Here is a 7832-nt window from a genome sequence, read left to right on the forward strand (position 1 = left end):
TGCCTGCTGTGCCTTCTGATATTCTGTGATGGAGTAATCTTGAGAAATGCTTTAATTATTACAATCATTTAAATGTATATATATAAAATTGCAACTTATGTTATTGTTTTCTTTGTTCTTTCAGGGCAAAATAATGATGAAATAACCTATGCATCAGTTGTTCCCAAGTCACGCAACTGCCATGACAGTGAAGGTAAATCTTATTTCTCAGTATATACTGTATATTGTTATATAAACTAATGCCTGCTGTGCCTTCTGATATTCTGTGATGGAGTAATCTTGAGAAATGCTTTAATTACTACATCAATGAAAAAAAAATTATATATATATATATATATATCAAATTGTAACTTGCGTTATTGTTTTCTTTTTTCTTTCAGGACATAAAAATGATGAAATAACCTATGCATCAGTTGTTCTTAAATCACACAACTGCAATGACAGTGAAGGTAATTGTCAGTTATGTTGTATTACAGAAGTTTGAACTGTTTTGCTTACACTGTACATCAAACATGTGACCGCAAACAGTCTCTCTCTTTTGTGAGACATTTTTCTCACAATATCTTTTTTTATCTACTTCCTCATCAGTTCTTCTGAATAATAACGCTGTAAATGGCTCTGCATCAGAAGCCATTGTCAGCCCAGAGATGGTCCTTTACTCTACCGTCAAGAAAGGAGAGAGAAGATGAGCAAGTGAGCAGCGAAACATCCAAATTAAACCACTCAAGAAAAAGAAAATATTTTTATGGAACTCCCATCTTGTATTGTTTGATTTGATTTGATATGGTTACAAGAAGTAAACATCATTAGGACCTTTTCTAAAGCACTAGGGTAACTAAATTAAACGAATTCACACCCTTTTCTCTTGAAAAAAAAAGTGTATTAATAACTACCCTAATTGTGGAAAGAGTCTAATGTTCGTCCATCATGTGTATATAAGCGTTATCGGCAAAAACATTTTGTGAAAGACACACTCTTGGCTCAGCTGCATGAGGCTGTGTGTTGTAACAACTGTAGATGAAGAGTGTGAAACTGAACTCAGCTACTTTATCACCTAAACCACTGAACTCTTTGCAGACAATCTGACAGGGCCACACATGCAACAAGACAGGGTAAACTGTCTATGTGGTAAAAAAGCATCTTACAGATTTGTGTACAGTATAAAGATAGCTACTCCAGGCCAAGATGCTTACAGGAAACCAGAGTGGAAATTCCCATATCCATGCGCTTCTTCACAAATAAGCTACAGCTTCTGTTTTGTCACATAGTCAAGGGCGGACTTAACCAATAAGCGAGGTAAGCGGCCGCTTAGGGCCCCGGGGAATCAGGGTGCCCCGTATGATATTGCAGAAACATATTTGCAGAGTTGAACAATAGCCAATCACAGACATATCTGTTCATTTCTTGAATGCAATGACCAGAAGTGTTTATGTTAGAATCCACTCTCCGTTCAAAATGCCAGTTTGCAGAGTTCTGCAAGCTCGGGAATCCTCTCATTATAGCGAAGTGTAGATACGATGTAAATAAGAGATTCATTGTGCAGTGTAGAGCGCTTATTAATGGAACGTTATGTCAAAAAACAGAACATCATTGAGATTGCAATGAACTGAAGTTCGTTGCTGGTTCATCTGGTCAGAGGAGAACTGGCCCCCCGACTGAGCCTGGTTTCTCCCAAGGTTTTTTCTCCATTCTGTCACCGATGGAGTTTTGGTTCCTTGCCGCTGTCGCCTCTGGCTTGCTTAGTTGGGGACACTTAATTTCCAGCGATATCGTTGACATGATTGCAAAGATATTATTTAAACTGAGCTGGATGTTGACATCACTGAATTCAATGATGAACTGTCTTTAACTGAAAAATGTGTTTACTATTGTCATTTTGCATTATTGACACTATTTTCCTAATTAATGCTGTTCAGTTGCTTTGACACAATCTGTATTGTTAAAAGCGCTATATAAATAAAGGTGACTTGACTTGACTTGAAGTGAGACAGCTTTTAGTGATTATATGAGGGAGCGCTCTTTGCGCGCATTCTAGGCTGTATATTACTGTCTGACTGTCTCAGAACAGAGATATTCACCTCAGTAAAGAAAGTACTGTGTTTCAAGTCATAATTGTGTTTGTCTTGATGTTTCAAAAGGACTCTCTTGTGTGCTTTTGTATGCCTTCAGAACACTTGGACGAATTAGTTGCATGGGATAATTTCATCTTTGTAAAAATATTGAAAAAGTTTATTAAATGGACAAGTGCAAGCATTTTTTTAAATCTTCTTTTGTGATCCAAAAAAAGGTAGCCTAATATGGCTTTAGAATAGCATCAGTTTGACTAATTACTGGTTGTGAAGGGATAAATAAACGAGAGCGAGCGAGCAAAATAAAGGGTTAGGCGTAAAAGAGCACATAGTTATTGTGTTGGGGCCCCACACCTGGAATTTGCTTAGGGCCCCCAAATCAGTAAGTCCGCCCCTGCACATAGTGAAAATGTTTTGTGTGAAAATACACGAGATTAAGCTCAATGACGTGTACGTTACAATTGTCAATTGTGCAAGTACATTAGATTTACAGTAGACCTGACTTGAAAGAACAATTGTTCAATCATTGGATTCAGAGGTGTCATGCCCATTCAAACTGAGCCAGTTGGATTTTGAATTCAGCTTACAAAAGACAAAAAAATTTAAATAGCCGATTAATATATTTTTTTATATATATTTGATACAATATATTTGATTATAATGTTCAGTGCACATCACCAGCTGCTAAATTCACATCTGTGTTCGCTGGCTCTGCGCATTATAACCAATCACACACGATTCTGTTGAGCTTATGAATGCAATAGCCAATCAGAGGCGTTCAGATGAGTCATCGCTGAAACTCCTGTTTTGGTCCGTGTGCGCGCTCACTTACTGAATTCTCTCATTAGAAACAAAGTGTAGATGTGCATACGATGTAAGTGAGATATGTATTTCACAGTGTAAACAGATTCAGTGATTATAATGGGCGTTTTTGAGAGTGCTTGAACTCTGACTAGACTGAAGTTTTGATAGTGAAATGATAATGTTCTTTGATAATGTAGCCTAATTTTTTTGCTATCTTTCTGTACAATGAAAGTGTTCTAATTAGTAACTTACAATGTTTTTTTTTAATTAAATTCACTTTAAATACAATGTCAGTCGTATTAAAAATATGTTATGGCATGACACCAATATGTGGTTAAGTAAAAAGGCTGATTTTGTGTGTAGCTAGTTAATAGATTACCAGTGGCCTTTCGTCCATAAGATGCGAATGCTCTGCATACCCAGGCCATCTGAGAGAATAAGTTCATGGGATAATTAATATAAACATGATTATATAATGAAAATATACTAAAATATAAAATATTTTGTCAATAAAATAAAATAATGGCCTTTTTTAAGAATTAAAAATAATCTGATTTTGGAGTTTGACAATGAACACATTGCAACCATGCTTGGGATGGCCCACATAAATGAGCAAAAATGCTGTACATTTCTTGAAATAATACCTTCTGAACATTAAACATTGACTGTCAGTCTTTATTCACCTGTTCCTCGTGGTTTCTCATTAAAATTCATTAAAGTAAATAGTGTAAATTACATTGCTAATGTCATAGAATAGCACACTGTAACGCAGTGTTACAGGGTGCCCCATCTGCGCAACTGGAATTTAATCTAAACGGATCAATAACAGATTGGAGATTAAAATAATAGCACATTTGCCTCATTTTAAATTAATACTAAAAACTGAGATGAAAAATTTACTTTTACTATGGTAAAATAAATGTTCAGCGATATCTTCAAAAGATTTTTGGCGCACTTTTTTGTCTATAGTGTTGATATGGCAACTAGTAGGCCTAAATACCATGCATTTTGTTATGCTAGCATGTCTCCTCAGAATATCACGTATCATAACGTAACTACATGTAAACCTTATTTGGCGGTTTTTACTTTGAAAACCAGCTAGCCTATATTTTTCTAGCATTCAAATAACAATGGATAGACCTGAAACGAGGAAGAAGGATTGGAGATTAATTTAATTTACAAACAAGGTAGAAAATGTGCATACTTTTAAAATGGGGGTGGGGGTCTTAATTTGATCACTCAGCAGCACCCGGTTAAAAAAGTTACCGCTCGCCACTGGATTACACTAACTTTGCCCGTCGCCAGTTTTAGATGAACTAACATGATATATAAAGGTGCAAAATGCATTTACTTTCACATATTTTAGAATTGAGATATTTTCATGATTAACACGTTTGGGAAAGTCACATGACAAGCATGATGACCCCCACCCCATACATGACTCCAGTATTGTCAGTTACTGGAGCTCTGTGCTGACTTTGAGCTTAATTTTGAACAGGCAGTATTTAACTTGTGGCAGTTCATTTTATTTGCAACATATCATCCTGTAGGACTTTGCTCAGAATTGGGGTGTTTTTCAATCTCTTGATGGTCTCATGAGAAGTTCTAAACATTGTGTAACACTGAATTAATTTTAGTGGATGTCACAACACTTTAAGTATCTTTAAATGAGATAAATCTAGAAACTGTATAGGGGGAGACCGGGGAGTGTTGTAACTTGGGGTTAGTTGTAACACTTGTCAGTATGACAAGTCAGAAAGGAGCTGTGGTGATGTCATCAATATCATACACTCCATTCACATTTTTAACGTTACAGGAGAAGTGGCATGTGAATGTGAGTAACATTGTAGATTTTATGACCAAAAAACTGATTTTCAGGAAAGAAAGTAATTTTTTCATTAAGATTATATTTTTTACCTTGCAGTCATTGTGTTGTAGATACAATTATTTGACCTCTACAACCTAAAGTAGCTGTTTCTCTAGTTTAATTTGATACTCTGCATTCATGCTAACTTAAAACCCACATGCTAAAACAGTTAGCTATGGCTGTTTGGGGTGGGGATAGCTGTAACAGTTCATTAAAAATGTTACAAACAACTCCTTATGATGAGTTCAGTTATCCAATCACATCCTCTATTGAGGCAAAGTCATGTGAGGTTTTTGTTGCACATCAAGGGATTTATGTAAAATGTGTTTCCATCATAGTTTATGCGCATATCTTCTTATTGGATAAAAACACTATCTGCCTCAAATGAGCACAAACGTTTTTAGTGCACGTTTAGAATTTATGGGCATCTTGACATTTCCTTGTAACACACTCGAGTAATCACAATGACCCCCGAACTTGATGGATTTAAGTTATTTACTGAGAGATTCCAAAACTGAAAGTACAAACAAGAACAGCTTATAAGCAATGCTGTCTTCACTTGTGCACATGGTACAACATTAAGTGTAACACGCATGCGCCTCTTCGGCGATTAACTTTATCTCCGCCTTTTTTACATTGAGTACCAGTGGCATCATACATAAACAGTATGTATCATATACTCATCACACATCGCTAGTTTAGTTAATTGGCAAGGTATGTATACTAACACATACACTTTCATATTACATAACTCAGCAGAGTAATATACCCCATAACTCACAGCAATAACATTACACCCAACTGATATTCAACTTATACAACAGTTCATGCATGTGTTTGTAGTTATCACTTACCTGAAAGTACAAACAAGAACAGCTTATAAGCGATGCTGTCTTCACTCGTGCACATGGTACAACATTAAGTGTAACACGCATGCGCCTCTTCGGCGATTAACTTTATCTCTGCCTTTTTTACATTGAGTACCAGTGGCATCATACATAAACAGTATGTATCATATACTCATCACACATCGCTAGTTTAGTTAATTGGCAAGGTATGTATACTAACACATACACTTTCATATTACATAACTCAGCAGAGTAATATACCCCATAACTCACAGCAATAACATTACACCCAACTGATATTCAATTTATACAACAGTTCATGCATGTGTTTGTAGTTATCACTTACCTGAAAGTACAAACAAGAACAGCTTATAAGCGATGCAGTCTTCACTCGTGCACATGGTACAACATTAAGTGAAACACGCATGCGCCTCTTACCAAGGACCCTTAGCTGTTCGTAACTTAGCCAGATGAGTTAATCCCTATTTTACAGGTTGTGCATATCTTCATGAATAAATTTTAAGAACATGAAAATTATATTTTACACTACATATAGACAATTAAACAAAATAACATTTCAATATTATTTGTGGTTTTAACACTATTGAACAGGCATGGGGGGGGGGAGTACTTTTCTTCTCCATTGCATGTACTTTTCTACTTTACCACACTCTCCCCCACAAATTTCAATGGCGACCCAACATTATGCTCCCTCCACCAGAGTCCTTCTGTTATCAATTGCATGTACTTTTCTACTTTACCACACTCTCCCCCACAAATTTCAATGGCGACCCGACATTATGCTCCCTCCACCAGAGTCCTTCTGTTATCAACAGATACAGCATTACAGTTTAGGATTGGAGTCAGTATTTCTTTTTCTGGACACATTCACTGTTCTGATCCAGGATAATACATGGCCTGTATCTCCATTCCAAGCCATGAATTGGTAGCGGACAGCGCGCACATATCTGCTACCTTTTCTCCGCCCCTTATGCGGGAACTGTGTCCGTACTGAAGGTTGGCATCCCTTTACCCCCCAAACTATAACATTCCCCAGACCCACACTCTGTACTATTAATCTCTACATTTTCCCTTTACACCAACTAATACATTTCTGTGTTCTTGGTCATACCCCTGGCACTTTACCGAGCACTAAGTAACACCTCAATCCTAATAAAAAAAATACTAATCAGGTTAAACTTCACTACAAACATTCTGTTATAGCCAGAACTATGCTAACATCACTATAACTACCATACCCCCATTCAAATTAACTGGTTTCTGTATGTAAATGCAGGGTGACCTAACTTATTGTAAGTAAATATTTTAGCAGGGTTTCTTGCTCTTAAAGGATACTTACTTGAGGCTGCTGGATGGGGTACGAGGAGCTCATCGCATTCAACTGGTGGCTCTTCATCATCTCCGCTCCCCTCTCGATTTTCTTCTTCCACCTGTTCTTCTCCAGCTATTTCTTGCAGTTCTTCACCTCTGTCTCTTATTTCCCTTCCTTCCACCAAGATTGGTCTCTGCTGGTCTATGAACTCTGTTTCCTCCATTGCCAACTGAGGGTAGAACTCCTCTGCTTCAGCCCTCAACTGGACACTTTGCAACACTCCGTGTTGACTGGTCAATCTGTTCTCTGTTTTCAACCTTTGTTTCTGTGTTTTCACTTCTCCAAGGTCAAGGTCCTCTCTTGGAAGGAAATCACAGGGTAGTAGCATATTTCTATGCAGCACTCTGGTTCGTCCTGCCCCTTTCTCCCGTTTTACATCATAGACTGGGCTGTCTTTGTGCTTTTTCCCTGTCACTATATACAGTATACTTGGTCCTCCCAATACGATCTTAGCTTTCCTGGACCCCCCCTGTCCGCAGTGTTTTTTTTACCAGCACTCTCTGTCCTATTTCCAATTCTCCTCCATACGCTTTCCTGTCATAGTAGTCTTTTTTTCTCCTCCTCTCCCCCTGTGCTACCTGAGATGCAATTCTGTAAGCATCATTCATTCGTATTCTCCACTTTTTTGCATATTCACTGGGAGAAAGACTTTGATCACCCGGGGGTTGGCCGAACATGATATCAATCGGGAGCCTGGGATTCCTGCCAAACAGTAAGTAATATGGTGCAAAGCCTGTCGCCTCATTACACGTACAATTGTACGCATGCACTACTTTTGCCAGGGAGCTCTTCCCATCCGTTTTGGCCTCCTCTGTCAAGTTCCTTAACATGGCCAAGAGCGTTCTATTAAA

This window comes from Sinocyclocheilus grahami, unplaced genomic scaffold, assembly GCF_001515645.1.
Source record: "Sinocyclocheilus grahami isolate Dianchi unplaced genomic scaffold, SAMN03320097.WGS_v1.1 scaffold453.1, whole genome shotgun sequence".
NCBI classification, from domain to species: domain Eukaryota; kingdom Metazoa; phylum Chordata; class Actinopteri; order Cypriniformes; family Cyprinidae; genus Sinocyclocheilus; species Sinocyclocheilus grahami.